Raw genomic sequence first — 19,668 nt, 5'->3', positions numbered from 1 at the left:
TAAAATTTTTGACATTCGGGGCAACTTTTGGAGGGTGTTTTAATTTCGAGTTGTTAAACTTTCAATGATGCCCGGAAAAACTTTCGACATTAGACCCGTAAAAAACCCGGGAAACATCTTGTTTGGTTTTTCCCTTCAAAAACTTTTTCCAAACGATTTCTAACCGCTTAAATTTTGAAATTTATTTACTTCACCTTTAGCGCAGTTTAAGCACACCCAATGCTTCGTGCTTTTTTTTTTTTCAGTATTTTTGCCTAATACGTACGCAAAAAAACACATTGTAATTTTAAATTACGAACACGAAACACATCGTTTTGAAAAGGCCATATTTTTTTCCACTTTAACTATATTTTTGGGGTTTCCTAAACAATCATAATTTTTCCCCATCAATGATTTTGGGGGAAATACCCCATCGACGACGTTACTTTCCCCCAAAACCCTTTTTCCCTGGGACGGTTTTGGTTTTTTTTGGCAGTTAAAAGTTTTGAATAAGATCTCTTTCGTTTTTCTTCTAAAATTTGGGCCAGATTTTGTTTAATGATGTGGATTGAAATTTATCAAATGAAAGCCTTCCAATTACTTCCCTTGTGACAAAACCTTTAAATGGGGCTTGACCATTTTGGGAAAAACCTCGTTCCTAAACCCATCATTGTTTTTTACATGAAATTTCCCTTCGATTTAAAAAATTCGACATTTTTTAAATTTTGGTTCTAAACAGTTTTAAAGGGACCATTTTGGAAAATTGGGGGATAATTTTGGGGGAAAGATTCATGACAAAGGGTGGGTTAAAAACATTCTATGGATTGAAAAAAGCCATCGCTATTGAATCCCTGCGATACCCGGGGGCGGGAATGGCGGGCTTTTTTTTTCCCAAATTTTATTTGATCCAAGGTTTAAAATCGTTCAATTAGAAAATTTTTCCCCTGTCCCCCCTCGCCATTACGTACAGTGGGCAGAATCGGGTTCTTATCTTGTAAAATTTGGGGGCCTTTACCCATCAAGATTTCTTTTTGGGTTTTTTCCCTTTGGCGAAAATTTTTGCAAAAAAAAATCAATGGGGCCCTTTAAAATTCCAATATTTTCCCAAAAATTTTAATCGCGTGTAAATTTTATGGATTAAAATCCGTTAAATCGTGGGGTTTTGTCTTTCGGCTTTTTTCAGACATTTTCGCCCCTTCCCGTTTAATTCCCGAAACCTTTCTCAAAAGTTTTCTTGTTTTTTCTTCGAGCCTTTCGGGGATATTTTATTCCCTTTGGGAAAAACAGCTCTAAAATTTTTTAAAGGACCGTGTAAGTCTCGAATGTCTTTGAGTTTCCAAATTTTTCAGGGTTTTGGGAAAGAAAAAAGCACCGATTTAAAAGTATTTTTTGGGCCATTTTTTTTAAAATTTAAATCGAAAAGGGTTTAAATTTAAAAACCCCTTTTTTTTGGGTTTTTTTTTAAATAAACCCGATGCCATTTTGTAACACTTAAAATTTCGTCATTATTTGACATCTTTTTCGTAATTTCCCCGAATTTTGGAAAAAATCGAAAACAAATTCAATTCAAATTTCCCTGGGGGTTTCTTTTTGGGGATAGTAACCCAATGATGAGAGACAAACAGAAAATTTTCCCGTAGAATTTTCATCAAGAGTTTAAAAAATTTCATTAAATTTTTTAAAAATTTTCTATTTTCACCTCATTAAATCGATCCATTTGACCAGGGTATATTATCCGAAACCGTCCCAAGGGGGAATTCCCCCTAATATTTTATCCGCGGGTTTAAAGCACCGATTCTCTTTTATTTAATGAACCATTGAAAAAAATTCCCCCTTTTCGCCCCAAGAACTTTTTCGAATCTATAATTTAAAATTCGGGATTTTTTTTTTCCAAAACTTTGTCCTTTGTATTTTGTTAAATAGGGATTTAAAAACCTGATTTTTTCTCTAAAAAAAGGTATGTCCATTTTTTTTCCCTTTCCGGGGAAAATTTGATAACGGATTTAAATCATTTAAAAAACCTTTCCGACTCCTTCGAGGAAGATTTTACAATCTCCCTTTTAAATGGGGTAAATTTTTTTTTCAACCAGCGAAGTGTTTAACGTCTTTTAAAAACAAACTTCAAGTAACGGGCCGGGGAAAATTTCGAACCCGACACATTCGGGTAATATTTTTTTTCCTTTTTTTTTCGTACGCATCCCAAAAACAAATTATGTTTAGGTTTTTCTGACACTTTTTTCCCGAAATCGTACAACTTTGGGCAAAACATTTTCATTTGGGAATTTTTTTCACACAGGGGACTTTTGAACACGTAGAAAACTTCTTTCTTATTTTTATCCCAAATTATACAATCAGTGCTGGTATTCTACTTTGATATTCCAGTCCCAAAAAAAAAAAGGAAAATTTGAAAAAACCTTTCCTTTTGGATTATCGGACGAACAAATAAAATAAATTCATAGTTTTGGGAATTTTTATCCCCCTTGGAACTAGAAGTATTTTACGGGAAATCGTATGCGATTATTTCGTTGATCCCTTTAAACTTTCTTTACCCGGGATTCATATCCCCGAAAATATTCCCCCCAAATCGGACCATTTCCATTCATGGACTAAAAAGTAAAAAACCCAGGGGGGGCTGGACCTTTAATGAAAAGGCAGGCTTTTTACATTTTTGGGGACGGTTGTCCCCAAAAAATTTCCCCCGGTATTTTTTCAATTTTGCAAAAATCTCTTAAAATTCGTTCAAACGAAACCTTTTTAAATTCGTTAAGTTTTTTTTACCAGAAGTGATCTCTCTCGGGGGTTAGAAACCCCTCATCGTAAAATGGGAACCCCTTTAAAATTTCGGTATTAGATCTTTGGGAAAAGGAAAGAACAGATACTGCAGTTTTCAACCTGAATCAACTATGTTTCGAAAATAAATCGTGTTCTAATAAAAAAATTTTTCCCGGGCCCGGAAAATTTTCATTTTTCTCTTTGTCCATTAAAACCTCAGGAATAACTCAGGGAAACCACCCCCTCCAGTTTTTTTAAAATAACGATTTTTTCTTTGGGAAAAATTTCTAAATTTCATTATTTGATAAAGTTAAATGCAGTTTCGTTTCGATTTTTTTCGCGTGTATTGGGTATTTAAAAACGATGTTAGATCCAATCTTCAGTGTTTGGTGAAAAAAGGGGCCCACTTTTTAAAACGATTTGATCTTTATTTTTTTTGTTTTCCGGAAATTTGGGTACAAATTCCATGCGGGTTAATTCCTAAACCACCTCTTTTTTTTCGTTTTTTTCCCGTTTTCCTCATCGACAACCTATATTTTTTTCCTGAAACTTACCCTTTTTAATTTAATCATCAGAGGGACCGGGAAAAACAAAATTTTTTAGTAATGAGGATTTTTTCTTCAACCATTTAAAGCTTTATACATTTATTAAACTACAAATTTTTTTCCCCAAAACCATTTAGATTTTTTGGGGTATCCCCTCGAACGAAAATGTGAAACTCGGTTTAAAATTTTAGGATCCCCGGGAGGACATCCCTTTAAAAAATTTTTTCTGAAAAGGCAGGGGAAAAATAAAGGTTCAAACCTTTTCCTAAACGGGTTTCGTTATAAAAGGTTTTTCTTGTTTTTAAAATGTGTATTTTTAAATTTCTTTTAAATTTAAAAATTTTTTTTCGTTAAGTACAATTAACAAAAAAAATGCATATCGTGGTTTTTTTTGGAACTCTCTGCCATACTTGAAACAAAACATTATTCGATTAAAAATTTGGGAAACTCGGGAAATTTAAAGAGAAATTTTTTTTCCATTTCCCAGACTGGGTTTTAAAATTTTTTGAGGCCCTTCTTTGCCCCAGGGTTTCCCCTTTTCATTTTATTTTTTTTAAGAAAGGGGAGAGGGGACAAAGGGGGTAAGAAAGCCGGGGAAGGCAAAAGGGGGGAAAGAAACAAAAGAGGGTGAAAAAAGGAAACTTTCGGGGTGAAAAAGGGGGTGAGAGAGGGGAAAGGACGAAAGAGGGGGGAAAGGGGGCAAAAGAGGTCGAAAGAGGGTGAAGAGAAAAAAGGGGGTGAAAGGACGAAAGAGGGGGAGAGGGGAAAAAAGGGTTGTGAAAGAGGTCGAAAGGGGTTTTAGGGGAGGGAAAAAAGAGGGTGAGAAAATGAAAGAGGGTGAGAGGGGAAGAAAGAAAAGAAAAAATTTGGAAAAAGGAAAAAAAGGGGGTAAAAAGGGTGAGAAAGAATGAAAGAGGAAAGGGGGACAAAAGAGGGTGAAAAATGAAAAGGGTGAGAGGGAATAAAAAGAGGGGTTAAGAGGTGAAAGAAAATGAAAGGGGGTGAGGAGGGGACGAAAGAGGGTGAGAGAGAATAAAAGGGGTAAAAAAGGGGAACAAAGAATTGAAAAAACGAAAAGGGTAAAGGGGGGAATAAAAAGGGGGGAAAAAGGACAAAAGGGGGGGGAAAATTTTAAGAGGCCAAAAAGGGGGGGTTTGAAGGAGGAGGGAAAAAGGGGTTTAAAAGGGGGAAAAAAAGGGGGTAAAATTGGGGGTAAAAAAAAAAAGGGGGTTTAAGAGGGAAAAAAAGGGGGGAAAATAGGACAAATTTTTTTAAACCAAAGGAAAAAATTTTAAAGGGGGGTTTGGGGGGGGAAGAAAAAAAGGGGGTTTTTGAGATAACAAAAATTTAAAAGGCAAAATTTAAAAAAGAAAAAAAAAATTTGGGGAAGAATGGGGAAAAGGGAAAGGGAAAAAACGAAAAAAAGAAAAAAAAAAAAATTTTTTTTTTTGGGGGGCCCCTTGTTGCCTTTTTTGGGTTTTGGGGGCCCCCCGGGGGGTTTTTTCCCCCCTTTCCCCCTTTTGGGCCACCCGGGGGAAACCCCCCCCGGGTGCCCCTTTTGGGGGGCCCCCCAAATTTACGGAAACCCCAAATTTGAAAAGGCAAAAGGGAGGGGTGGGAGGGGGGGTGGGGGGGGGGTTGGGGAAAGGGTGGGGGGGGGGGGGGGGGATGGGGGGGAGGGAAAAGGGGGGGGGGAATTTTGGGGGAGGTGTGAGTAAAAGGGGGGAAAAAAGGGAGTTTTTTTACCCCCCCGGGGAAGGGAAGAAAAAAAAAAAGAAAAAAGAAGAAAACGCCTTTTTTTCCCCTTTTTTTAGAAAAACGCCCTTTTTTTCCCCCTTTTTGGGGACCCAAAGGGGAAAAACCGATTTTTTTTTTTTTGGGGAAAAAATTTTTCCCTTTGGGATCCCCCCTTTCAGGTTTTTTCCGAAAAATTAAAAAATTTTTTTTAATTTTTTTTTTTAAAACCCCCCCAAAAAAGGGGATTTTGATGGGGCAGGAAAAGGGGATTTGGGGGGTTTTTTAAAGGGTTTTTTGGGGGGTTTTTGAAAGGGCCGGAGCCCATACCGGTCCCTTTGGTACAATAATTTTTTGCGTTTTATTTAAAAATTAAAATTTTTTGGGGGGGTTTTTAAAAAAATTTTTTTCAAAGGGGTTTTTTTTTTTTTTTTTTTGGGCTTTTAACACCCCAAAAAAAAAGTACGTTTTTGTTTTTTTTTAAAAGCCCAAAAACCTCAAAAATTTTCCCCCTGCCCTAGGCTTTTTAAATTTAAAAAAAATTTTTTTGTTACTTGATCACTAGAAGGCTCCCCCAAAACCCCGTATTTTTGAAAAAAAACTGCCCAAAAAACCCAACTAAAATTTTTTTCACAGTGCAAAATTTCCATTATGGAAAAAAAGGAAAAAGAATTTTTGGTTTCAAAAAATGGAAAAACGGAAACGATGATGGACGTTTCCATGTGTCCCCCGAGAGAAATTTAATTTTTATGCCCCTAAACCAAAAAGGGTTTTGGACAATATTTCCCGATCAGTTTTTTTCCCACTAAAAAAATTTCAAAAAAAAAAGCTTTTAAAAAAATATCACATTTTTTTTGGGGGTGGACGGGGGGTTGCTTGCCTTACGCCCCAAAATTTTATTTTAAAATTTCTTTAAAGGTTTTAGTGTAAAAAAAAATATAAAAAATTTGAAAGGGAAAGGAAATTCTTTTTTGGGGGACAGATTTTCCCCCTTTCCCATGATTGTCAAAAAAAATCCAAAAGGTTTTTCCCTTATTTTTCAGTGGGAAAGGGGGGGGGGAAAATTGTTTCCGGGGGCCAATTGCGGATTTTTTCTCTATTTTTTTTGGAAAAAAATTTTTGGGCATCGTGAGGAAAAAATCTTTGCAAAGCCCCTCTTTTCCCCCCGAAATTTTTGAAAAAAAAACAATTTTTTCTTTTCCCGTTTTTTCTATTTTTCAATTGCCCCATTCCCTACGTTTTTGGGAAAAATTAAAAAGACGAGAGGGGTTCCCAAAAAAGAAAAAACTTGCACGAAAAAAAGGGAAAAAAAGGGGGGAAAAAATATTTTTCAAAACGAATCAAAAAAGATGTTTTTTTCCCACAAAAAAAAATTTTTTAAATGAATCCTGCAACAAAACTAAAAGGTGTTTCAAAACCAAAAGGGATCCAAAACAAAACGTCAAAAAAATGGGGAAAAACCCTACCAAAGGATGGGGGAAAAAAAACGTCTTTTTGGTGGGGGAAAAAAGTCCAAAAGAATCCTGAAAAAAAAAACCCCCCAGATGGTGGGTGATCGTACCAAAGGGGACCTGAAAAAAAAAGTCAATGGGGGTGATCAGTCCCAAAAGGGGGCCCTTTTAAAAAAAAACTCAGATGGTGCGTGAGGGGGCCCAAAAGGGGGATCCTAAAAAAAAAACGCCCTTTTTGGTTTTTTAGGGGGACCATAAGGATCCTAAAAAAAAAAACCCCAGAGGGGGGGGGTCCAAAAAACCAAAAGGGGACCCTGAAAAAAAATTCAGAGGGGGGGGTAAATCCCAAAAAGGCCCCTAAAAAAAAAAGGGGAAAAAAATTTTGGGGGATATAAAAAAAAAAGATTTGGGGGGGAAACCCGAAAAAAAAGGGGGGCAAATCCCAAAAAAAAAGGGGGTAGAAAATAAAAGGACGTCAAAAAAAAAAAATTTTTTAAAAAAAATTTGCTGCCCAAAAAAAGCCCCCAAAACGAAAATTCAAAAAAAAAAATCCCGACTAAAAAAAAAATTTTTAAAAACAAAAGGGGGGAATGCAAAAGTAGCGAGAAGCCCCTTTCGTCCCCAAAAATTTTAAAAAATTTTTAAGAAAAAAAAAGGGGAAAAAATTTTTAAAACCTTTTGTTTTTTGGGGAAAAGTTTTTTAAAAATTTCCCCCAAAAAATTCAAATTTTTTTTATTAAACAGATTTTTGAAAAAAAAAATTAAAAAAATTTAAAAATTTATTGCCGTTTTGGGAAGCCGAAAATTTTTTAAAGGGGGGGTTTGAAAAGGGGAAAAAAATTCGTACCTCAAGCACAAAAAAAGGGGGGGTTTTTTCCCCTTTTTAAAAAAAAAAACGTTTTAAAGGGCTGCTTTTATTGCGTTTCCCAATTTTAATTAAAAAAATTTAAATATCCAAAAAGCGATAAATTAGAGCCTTTGTGGTTACCCAAAAAAATTACTTCGTCTTCCGAAGGGGGAATTTTTAAAAATTTTTAAAGAGAAAAAAGGAAAAAATTTTTAGAACCCCAAATTTTTAAAAGAGCCCAAACTTTCCCCCCCAAGGAGTAAAAATTTTTTTCCTTTTTTAAAAAGAAAAAATGGAAAAAAAGTTAAAAATTTGGGATTTTGGGGGAGAAAAAGCCACATCCAAAATGTATTTCCTGGAAAATTTTAAAATTTTTGGAACTTTTGAAAAGAAACTTTGAAAAATTTTTAAAAATTTTAAATTTTGGGCGCTAAAAATTTGTTCCTTTCCGTAGATAAAATTTTGGAATTCCGGAAGCTTTACAAACCAATTTCCCCAAATTATTTTTCAAGAAACACTTTTCCCCTCATTTTCCTTTTTTTGAAAATATTCGAAAAAATTTTAAAAAAAGCGCTTTAAAAGTTTTTAACTGTTATATTTTTGAATTTTTCTTTTGGAAAATTGGAAATTTTTCCCCAAGATTTAAGAATAAACAAAATTTTTTCCAAAAAATTTAACGATGTTTTTTTGGCAAGGAAAAAATTTTTCCCAAAATTCGAAGTTTTAAAGCTAAAAAAGCGTTTTTTGGTTTACCCGTATCCCTTTGCATCTTTTTGGAAAAAAATTTGCTTGGAAAAAACGTTTCTAACTCGAAAAAAGGGGGAAAAAAAATGAGGCCTTTTGGAAAATCTGATAGAAACGTAACAAAACCCCCCAGTAAAAAGTTGTTTTTAACTTTTTGGGTAAAATTTTAAAAAAAGGGGTTTTTCTCTTATTTTGAAAATTTGCGGTTTTAAAACCCATCCAATGTTTTTAAATTTCAAGATTCAAAAAAAAGTAAAAAGAGAATTGAGTTTAAGTAGTGAAAATTATGGGAATTTTGAACAAAAAAACCCGAAAAGAAAAAGATCCCCCAAAAAAAAAGGGAAAAAAATTTAAATTTACCTTACCTTTTAAAGAAAAAGGATAAGGTATGTCCTCCGGGATCCTAAAAATTTAATCACGAGTTCCCTTCCCGCGAGGGATACCCAAAAATCAAAAAGGGTTTTGGGGGGAAAAAATTTGGAGATTTTTTTTAAAGTGTTAATTTTTTTTAAAATTTTGAAAGAAAAACCCATTACTCAAAATTCGTTTTTCCGGGTCATCTGAGATTATTAAAGATAATTTGCGGAAAAAAAACGGTTTTTGGGAGCGAAAGCGACAATACGAAAAAAAAAGGGGTTTTTTAAAATTTTTCCAAATTTTAATTTTAAAATTAAGGAAAAAAAAAATTTTTAAAAATTTTTTAAAAAAGTAGGGTTCCCCCCCCAAATCATGAAGTTGGAATTAACATCTTTAAAAAAACCCAAATACACGCGAAAAGAATCGATAAGAACCATTGAAGCTTTTTTCAAATAATAAAAATTTGAAGTTTTTCCCAAGGGGAAAACGTTATAAAATCTGGATGTCATTTTTTTTCCCATTTTTTCCTGATGGTGTCAAGGGAAAAAGAAGATAGAAATTTTCATTCCGGAATATTTTTTTATTGAACAGAGTCGAAAAATAGTAGATTTAGGTTTTAAACTGCAGTTCTTTTTCTTTCAAGATGCTCTACCGAATTTTAAAATGGTTCATTATACGAGATGGTTTCTAACCCCGGAGAGAACACTGCGGTAGATATTAACGAATTTAAAAAAGGTTTTGAATTAGAACGAAAATTTAAAAGGGTTTTTTCGCAAAAATTTAGAAATCGGACAAATTTTTTGGGGGCCCCCCGTCCCCAAAAATGTAAATCATGATTTCATTTTGGTCCACGAGTGGGTTTTTTCTTTAGCCCCGGAATGGAAAGGTCCTTTTGGGGAATATTTTCGAGACAAATCCCGGGGAAAAAAAAAGTTTGGCCCCCAGGGAACTTCGAATTTTCCCTTGTAAGTACTTTTAGATTTGGCATTAAAAAATTAAACCATATTTATTTTTTTTTTCGTCCCTAAAACCAAAGGAAAGGTTATTATTTTTTCTGGCACTGGAAACAAAGTAGAGGTATTCCCGCCAAAGATTTTGAAGGTAAAAAAAAACTCCATAATGGAAAAACGCCGGATTAAGAAGTTGCCGTTTTTTTCGAAAAAAACGTAACTTTGGAAAAAATTTCCGTGAAAAGTTTTTCCAACTTGTACGATACGGTAAAAGTGATCAAAACATAAAATAATCTATTGAGCTACGAAAAAAAAAGGGAAAAAATAATACAGAAAGTTGGTTGTTTTCCCGGCCGTTATGAAATTTGTTTTTGGACGTTATCACTTCGAAGGGGAAAAAAATTTTTGCAGTAAGAGCAAGAGATCTTTTCCCGCGGGGGGCGGAAAAAGGTTTTTTAAAATTAAATCCCGGCTATCAAATTACCTGGGGGGGAAATGGGCATACAATTTTTTGGAGAAAAAAAAAAGTTTTTAAATTTTTTAAAAAAATACACGACAAAGTCGGAAAAAGAATACGATTTAAGTATAGATTCAAAAGCCTTTGGCACAAATGGAATTTTTTAATGCGTTTATTAAAAACGGAAAAGCGGGCTTTAGAAGCTGGGATACAATTAGGGAAACCCTGTACGGTTTTGGGTAAATCCTGGCAAATGGACGATGTTAATTTTGGGAAAAATAGAAAATTAAAAATTTTAAAGAAATTTTTAAGCCCCCTTTTGAAAATTCTCAATATTTTTTGTTCGTCATCACGATATTTCACCCCAAATAGACCTCAGGAATTAGAATCATTGAATTTGTACGATTTTGCCAGATTCTGGGAAATTACGAAACAGATGTCAAATAATGACGAAGTCAAGTGTTACAAACTGGCATCGGGTTTATTTAAAAAAAAACGAAAAAAGGGTTATTTAATTAACCATTATCGATTTAATATTAAAACTGAGCCCGAAAAATACTTTTACTCGCTGCTTCTGTTCAAACCATGGAGAGATTTGAGTGAACTCAAAGGTACATTCGAGACTTACACGGATGCCTTAAGAATTCAGAGTCTGTTTTAACGAAGGTAATGAAATATCACGAAAGGCTCGAAGAAATACAGAAAGCTTTTGAGAACGTTGCTGAATTAATCGAGAAGCGCGAAAATGATCTGAAAACAGCAGACAGAGACAAATCCGATGACGATGAACTGGATTGTAATCCGATAGAAGCTGACGACGCGATGAAAGATCTGGAAGATTTTGGTAAGATTGACGACCCGATTGATTTATCGCAAATGATGTCACAATTGAACAAAGACCAGAAAAGAGTCTTTGATGGAGTATGCCAAGTTTTACAAGATAAGAATCAGATTCTGCGACTGTACGTAAGTGGCAAGGGTGGTACAGGGAAAAGTTTTCTAATTGAAACGATTAAACATTGGATCAGAATAAATTTGGAAAAAACGACTGCCATATCTGCTCCCACGGGTATCGCAGCATTCAATATCGATGGCTTGACAATCCATAGAATGTTTTCAACTACCCGTTAGTCATGAATCTACACCAAAATATACGCAATTGTCAGACATGGTCTTGAAAACTTTGAGAGACAAATTAAAGACTGTCGAATTATTTCTAATCGATGAAGTATCCATGATTTCAAATGTGACACTTATGTTTATCAATCTACAATTATGTGAAATCTTTGATACGACAGATACAGATGATGGTTCTTTGGCAGAAAACACATTCTCCTGTTTGGGGACTTGTTGCAGCTTCCTCCTGTAAAAGGACAATTTTCGTTTGTTAAATGTCTCGATCAGAGATTCAGAAGTATTTAAGTACCATGGGTGGATGTGATTTGTGGAGATTGTTCGAGTACGACGAACTTTTGATTAATATGCGACAAAGATGCGACAATACATATCGTGATATACTTTCTAGAATACGAATAGGTTTAGTAACGGATTCTGACATCAATGTTCTACAGTCTAGAAAAATCAATTTTAAAGAAAGTAGTTGCGACGAAAAATTGAATGAACTTTGCACTTATATGAATCAATTACCGATTGATACAATTTGTTTATTGCCCACGTGTTATTTGTGCAAGGTTTTGAACACAGCAATGCTTGATAAAATCGACAGCGATGAAATTCTACTGATAGCAGAAGATGATGTCGACTGTGCTCCAGCAATGAACAAAAAGGTGCATAAAATTTTGGAAGACAAAGATGATAAAGTGTCTGAAACAGCTGGCATTGAAAGAGTAATAGCGATTAAAATTGGCGCTAAAGTGATGATTCGACGAAACATTGACGTAACTTTGGGACTTGTCAATGGAACGATAGGCAATGTAGTTGCAGTTAATCGCTCTGCTGACGGCAATTGTATTGATTCCATCAAAATAGTTATTTCGGATAACAAAAAAATCGCAATAACGAAAGTAGATATTAAATTTGAAGTATTCCACAAATTAGTGGTACATCGGAAACAATTTCCATTGTCTCTCAGTTATGGAATAACTATACACAAAAGTCAAGAAATTACATGTAACAATGCAATAATGGATTTAGGAACGACTGTATTCAGTGATGGTCAAGCCTATGTAGGTTTGTCACGAGTAAGTAAATTGGAAGGCCTACATTTGATAAATTTCAATCCAGCATCAGTTAAAGCAAACTCGAGAGCCATTGTAGAATATAATCGACTGAGATCTATATTCAAATCTGAACTGCCTCAAATCAATCCGTCCGAGAAAAAGGTTGTGAAAATGTACGATCGTCGATGGGCTATCCCTAATATCATTGATGATATGCAGAATTATGATTGTGAGGAACCAGAAAGTATAGTTACGTGGAAAATATATGGCCTTTGCAATAACGATGCTGTTTCGTGTTACGCTAATGTAATATTACAATGTGCGTTTTATTGCGTACGTATTAGGCAACAAATACTGAAAAATAAAGCATCGAATGCATTGACTGATGCTATCTGCGCGTATGGTGAACGTAAATATTGCAACATTCAAGCGGTTAGAAGATCTGTCGGAAAACGCTTCGAAGAACGAACACAACAAGGTGTTTCGGAGTTTTTTACGGCTCTAATGTCGACGTATTCCGACATCAATGATGTATTAGAACTCGAATTAAAGCACGTAACATGTTGCTCGAATATCAAATGTAATTACAATGTAACTAAGCTGGAAAGCAGTAGTTTGCTAATATTACCTATACATTCGACATTAAAAAGGAAAAAAGGTGTCACTCTACAAAGTTTGATTAATGTAGAATTTTCTAAATGGGAAACGATAAACGGCAATTGTAACGAATGTAAGGGTACCGTGTTGAAAAGGAAACCGTAATCGAATCAACTTTATCCGTCGTAGTAATACAGCTCAATTTATATACTTTTGTAAACGGTGCTTCTAAAAAAATTATCAACAATCGGATTACCGCCGTGCCGACGAGTAATATCACGATTAATGAAAAAAAGTACAAGGTAATAAGCGCTATATTTCACGAAGGTGAAGAAATGAATCGTGGTCACTACACGTGTATGTTGAGAGCTGACACAAAATCGGAATGGTATTACTCTAATGATATGGAAGTGTTCAAGAAAAAATGGCCCAAAGGAGCACAAGGGGCATACATATTGTTCTTAGAACAGATTAAATAATGGCGCTGTATAAAGGCTGCCGTAAACGCCGAAATGAAACATCGGCTGCTCTGGCGCTGTATAAAGGCTGCCGTAAGCGCCGAAATAAAACATCGGCTGCTCTGGCGCTGTATAAAGCTGCCGTAAACGCTACATTAAAACATCAACTGTTCTAGCGCTGTATAAAAGTTGCCGTAAGCGCCAAAATAAAATATCGGCTGCTCTGGCGCTTTATAAAAGCTGCTGTAAGCGTTGCGTTAAAACGAGTGCAATAAGTTTCTAATTTGACCTAGGCTTCATGACATTTCAAAAAGTATCATCAAGAAAAAAATTATCAGACAGAAATATGTATGTCGTGTTAAAATCGGAGAGACGAAGAAAAATATATGGTTGCGTTCTCACGAGAATGGGCGATGGAGGGGCTCATTCTTTATTTTCAATATTCATACAAGAATATAAATTCATTCTGTTGCAATTGAAATAAATATGCAATGTATCGTTAAAAGTTATTACAATTATACAAACATTTACATATATGATTAAATAAAATATATATGTATACTATAATATAATTATATATTTTATATATGTACATATATACCATATATTTCAATTATTTTGAACTGTATTGCATAAATTGTTACTTATACAAAGTTATGTGATAAGAATCGAAAATACATATATTTGTGATACTTGAATTACTAGAAAGCTGCTCTATATATCTGTACTTTAAAAAGTAACTGATATCCCAAAAAAATCATAAAAATGAAAAGATCAGGCCATGTTCAAAAGAAGGTACTCAAAAATTTAAATCTTTCAAAATTTAAACGATCTAATAAATTATCACGAAAAGTAACTGATATGTTATTCAAGGTGAACATACGTAAAGTGTATATTATCTAAATTTAGTAATAATATATTACCATGAATAGTAACTGTTATATTTTATTCAAGGTGCAAGTTCACATTGAACATACATACATATAAGTAAAACTGATTACAATTTGATTCTAGAAAATAAGTGCGATATGTTATTCTTAGTGCACAAAATATAATAGTCGTTTATAGAGATTTGATTTAAAATTCATACTAGCCCGTACAATGAAAAATAATTGCTCGTAATTCCAGAGTACCAATTTGTTAATGACTCAGAAAAATAACATGGCGGCCTGTTCTCAAAAAACTATGATGTCCATTTAGAAATAATGTCAAAGCTCTTACAGAATAATTACTAGTAATCTCAATTTATTGCGAGATATTGATTTTCGTGATTTTCTCTAAACATTTGATGATATTTAAATGTTCTCTGCATTTCTAGGAAAAACCACTATGGTTTTTACATTATTCTATATGTATGAGACCTAAAACAACTCGAATTTTACTTTCCGCTCGAGGTAAAAAAATCGCACTTTTTGGACATCCTCCTTTATAAATATTCTGTGCTGTCTGGGATATATATACAATATATATATACCCTGTATATACTCATGTGAAGGTCACGTGAAGGTCACTTTCAATTTCATAAATAGACCTACCTATTTTTTATTACATATTCTTGTATGTTATTTCAAAAGCTTTACAAAACCCTATACTAAAATATGTTTTTATAGAGTTCTATATATATATATATATATATATATATATAATACTATAACAAAACATTTTTCTATTAAGTACTTTTTGAGTTATAAAGGTTTAAATTTAACAATTTTTGACATAAAATGCTTTCAAAAAAATATGTTGCAAATTATAAACATGCTTTTTAAAGCAACTATGTTTTCTTTACATTGATTAATTGGTCTCATTATTCCGTGCATAAAAGTATTAAAAATAATTACCGAAAACTAAATATTTTGTAAGTTATTTTACATTTTATGTCAAAAAATAGTTAATTTCAAATCTTTATAACTCAAAAAGTACTTAATAGAAAAATGTTTTATTATAGTGTGTTGGAAAGGTCTCGACATCAGCTACAAGAATATAATATGAAAAATTGATAGTTTTATTTAAGAAAATTAAGTTGACATTTAAATAACCTTTAAATTTGACATCAAGGTCAAAACCAAAGTCACCGTCAGGTGTCCCCTTCCGAACCCTGCAACTTTTGTATAAAATATATTTTTCTATATTGTCTACTTTATAAGATATTTGCGTGGATTGATTAAAATGGTTCACCCTGTATATATATATATATATATATATATATATATATATATATCGGAAAGATAGTGGAAATAGAGAGGACAGAGGTTGTGTGCTCCGGTTATTAAAATGATTTGAAGAAGGATGTTGAAGGTGGAGGTGAGGTAAAGTGATGAAAAATGAGAAGTGGAGGTTAAGGAGCAAAAGGAAGAGAAGAAGAAGGAAGAAAGTAAGAAAAGAATGGAAAAGGAGGATGAAAATCGGAGCAAATGAGGCATAAGGCTGTGGAACAGTGGACACGGGAAGGCACGTCGAAGACGCAATGGAACGGAAAGAAGAAAAGGAAGAGAGGAGAGAAGAAAAGAAGAGATTGAAGAGGAAAAAAGGAGCGTGGATGGTGAGGTGTAAAAAAGGGTTAAGGTGATAAAGAAGAAGAAAGAAGAGAAAGAAGGCTGGAACAGTTGAAACGTGGAAGGCACGTGGAAGACGCACAACAGGGCAGGCTGTGGAACAGTGGACACGTGGTAATCACGGAGGAGACGCACGGTAAAGGAATGGAGATGAGAGAAGAAGAGGAGAAAAGAAGAGAGGAGGATGAAAAAGAAGAAAAAAACATAGAATGATGTTATGGTAAAAGGGTGAAAGGTGATAAAGAGGAATAAGTTTCTGGAAGAAAGGCAAAGGAGAGGACGAGGGGAGAGAAAGGAGAGGGAGTGTGATGTAGGTAGAGGATCGGTAAGGTAGAACAAAAGCGGAGGTAAGGAAAACAACACAAAATGGATGTAGCAGTAGACGAACGAGGGAGCTACAGGTATCGCAAAGCGAGGAAAAAGCACGGGGAAAAAGAAGAAAGGACACACAGAAGAAGGATATGTACGCATTGGGCAGGGGAAAAGGCATGTGAGAGAAGGTATACGCAGTGAGCAATGGTAGTAAGAAGGTGAGATCGACAAGAGAAAGAGATTAGAGTTCGAGAGGTGATAACAAGAGTAAAGGAGTCAGAGGAAAAGATGAGAAGAGAGAGAGATACGAGGGAAAAGAAGAAAGGTATGAGATGTGAAGTAGAAAGGAGAGGAGTGTCAAGGTGTGCTAAGTGAAGAATAGAGGCAAAGAAAATTGGGGAAGAAGGTGTACGAGGTGATGTAGAAAGAGGAGGCAGGATAAGAGGGTGCAGCATAAGGAGGGGGAGATTGAATGACGAAGAGGTAAAAAATATAGCAGAAAGGTAGAGGAGAGATGGTGTAAGAAGAGAGATGAACTGCACGGCGTGTAGGGTAGGAAGGTGGAAAGAAGAGCCATTGGTTAAAAGGATAAGAAGATAAGGTGAAGAAAGGGTAAAGAAAAGTAGTGGCAAGGAGAGGGAGAGCAGCATGGATGAGGTGGTGTACGAAGAAGAGACAGGATACAAGGCGTGCATAAAAAACAAGAGAAGAGGATAAAGGCAAGGAGAGGTATAAAAGTGAGGGTGCAAGGGGAAGAAGGAGACAGAATGCAAGGTGCGCAGCACAAGGAGGGGAGAGGAAAGGAAAAAAGAATAAGAGAAAAAAAGAGGATGAAGGACAGATAGTGCGGGTGCGAGGAGAAAGCAGAGGGGAAGAGAAGAAAAGAATGGATGAGGATCCATGGGGTTGAGGAAAGAGAGAGGTTAGAGGAAAAGAGAGAGAGGAGAGAGTAAAAGAAATAGAAGAGTACGCGAGGGGGAAGGAAAATAGTGTAGAGTATATTGTAAAGTTTGGAGGATGGAGAAAGGAAGAGAGAAGAAGAAGGAGGATAGGAGAGGGAGAAGGGAAATTGGGTAGTATTAGGAGAAAAAGTGAATAAGGAGATGAAGAGGAGTTAAGGAAAGGAAGAGGGAGGAAGAAGGAGGATAAGAGAGTAGGAGAGAGAGAAGGGAAATTGGGTAGTATTAGGAGGAGAAAAAGTGAATGAGGAGATGAAAAGGTGTTAAGGAAAGGAAGAGGGGGAAAAGGGCCAGGCGAAAAAGGAACAAGGGAAGGAGAGGAGGATAAAAGAAGGAGAGATAAACAGGAGAGGAGATAGGTGAAGGGGATGGAAAGGAGGAGAGTGAGCAGGATGAGTAGAGAAAATTGTGATCGCAAAATGGACAGGAGAGAAGGAAAGAGGAGAGGATGTATGTATGTATAAATGGGAGTGGGTATGAGGAGAGGTTATTAAGAGGATAGTTTGGGGGAAAGAGAGAGGATAAAGGGAGAGGGAAAAAAAGGGGGAATAAGAAAGCATGGGGGAAAACAAGGTTGAAAGGAAGATGGGAAAGTAGAGGTATAGAGCAAGAAGAAAAAGGATGTAGAGAGTAGGGAGAGAGAAAGGGTTAAAGGAGAGATAAGCAGAGAAAAAAGGAGGGGGGAGAGAGAGAGAACAAAGGGGGAGAGAGAGAGATTGAAGGAAAAAGGGGAAAGAGTGTAGAGGGAAGGGTTCTTAGAAAATGGTGAGGTCGCAAAAAGGCCAAGTGAGAGAGGAGAGGAGAGGGTGATTATGTATGTATGAATGAGGAAAAGGTGAGGGGGGAAGGAAGACAGAGATGGAGTAGGGAGAGAAGGGTAGGAGAGAAGAGGAAAGGGAGTTGGAAAGCAGGTAGGAAAGTCTTTTGTTTGTTAAAGGAGAAAGAGAAGAAGGCGGGAAGAGAGAGGAGTGGACTGTGAGACGGCGACAGATATGAACGGATCCAGAAATGGGCAGAGAGAAATTTGATGGAGGAGATGAAAAAAGAAGGAAGGAGGAGGAGAGTCCAACTATTGGCGTAAATTCCAAAAGTCGAAGAAGAGAGCAAGCAAGGAGAAGGAGAGAAAAATGTGGTTGTTTATATATGGAGAAAAATTGTAAAAATGTTACTGCATTGGATAGGAGAAGTGTGAGAGGTTGTAAGGGGTTTGGCGCACCCCTGAAAACGCCCCGGAAATCCCTAAGGAACCCGGAATAAACACTATATATATATATTAGTTACATATATATATTTTTTAGATAATATATATATATATATATATATATATATTATCTAATTATATTTATTTAACAATTAAAAATAATATACTTGGCAAAATTGATTTCGACGTAACTAGCAATTTTATTCAATACTTTCACGATGTTTCGACCATTTGGTTGTGGTCCTTATCAAGTGAGAATTCTATAACACAATATTACACAATAGTTTTTAACAATGTTGAAACATACAAGAACATATTCAAATGTTAAGTTATGACCACAAACATACCCATCAATTAAAATGAGATTAACGCAACATAAAACCGATCTTATTTAAAATTATTATAATAGTTAAAAGAGGAACACGTCCCATCGCTATGATGTTTCGTCAACGACTAAGTTTGAAACGCACCACTAAACAATCTTTATTATTTTGTCGTAAATATTTGTCAAATTCTCAGTGTCTTTCTGTAGGTTAACAGTATTATCATGCTTCTTTATGAAGAACATTTCAGCAATCTCTTTCTTTCTTACATGTTTCTCATTATGTAAAATGGTCGGTGATTTCCAATTAAAATCATGTCCAAATTCACATCTGTGTTTACTCAAAACCGAATGATTAGACTCATGTAATTTAATATTGCTAGCATGTTCTTTTACTCTAGTGCATAAATGTCTTTTCGTTTGTCCAATGTATGAGGCATTACAATTTTTACAATTAATCTTGTATACTACATTCGTTTTTATATCATTAGTTATTAAACCTTTACCTCGTTTTATCAGCCTATTCAACTTTTTTGGCAAACTATAAACGACATTTAAGTTAGCATTTTTAAATGACCTTTTAATACTGTCGCTAACGTCTTTAACATATGGAAGTGGAATCACATAATTCTTATCTTGAGTTGAATTCACATTATCGTTATTATCCAAATCATTATTCAAATTATCGTTATTATCCGCATTATGACGATTAACATTCCTATTATTATTTAGTACATTAATTCTTTTATTTACATATTTATTAATAATACGATCCGGAAAGCAATTATTAATTAAAATGTTCTTTACAATCTCAATATTCGTATTGTGAAATTGTTCGTTTGAAAGTAAAATTGCATGGTCTACTAAATTATAAATCGTATTAATTTTATATTTAATAGGATGACTCGAAAGAAAATTGATGTATCTGCCAGAACATGTAGGTTTCCTAAACCAATTAGTTGTCAATTCATTCCCATTGTGGATAACTGTGAATTTAAAAAATTAATAGGAGAATTGGTCTCTATTTCATGCGTAAATTTTAATCATTCATGATAATTATTAAATGTACTTAAAATTTCATTTATTTTAGAGTTAGGTAAAATAACAAAAATGTCATCCACATATTTATAAAAAGTCTGAATTTTAAAACTTAAAGAATTTAAACAATTTGTTTCTAAGTCATCTATTACTAAGTCAGCTAATATCGGTGATAGAGGGGATTCCATAAAGCTTCCATAAACCACTTGATAA

This window comes from Nylanderia fulva, unplaced genomic scaffold (assembly GCF_048542155.1).
Source record: "Nylanderia fulva isolate GAGA-0341 unplaced genomic scaffold, ASM4854215v1 Scaffold182, whole genome shotgun sequence".
Lineage (NCBI taxonomy): Eukaryota > Metazoa > Arthropoda > Insecta > Hymenoptera > Formicidae > Nylanderia > Nylanderia fulva.
Note: the sequence above shows the minus strand (reverse complement) of the source record.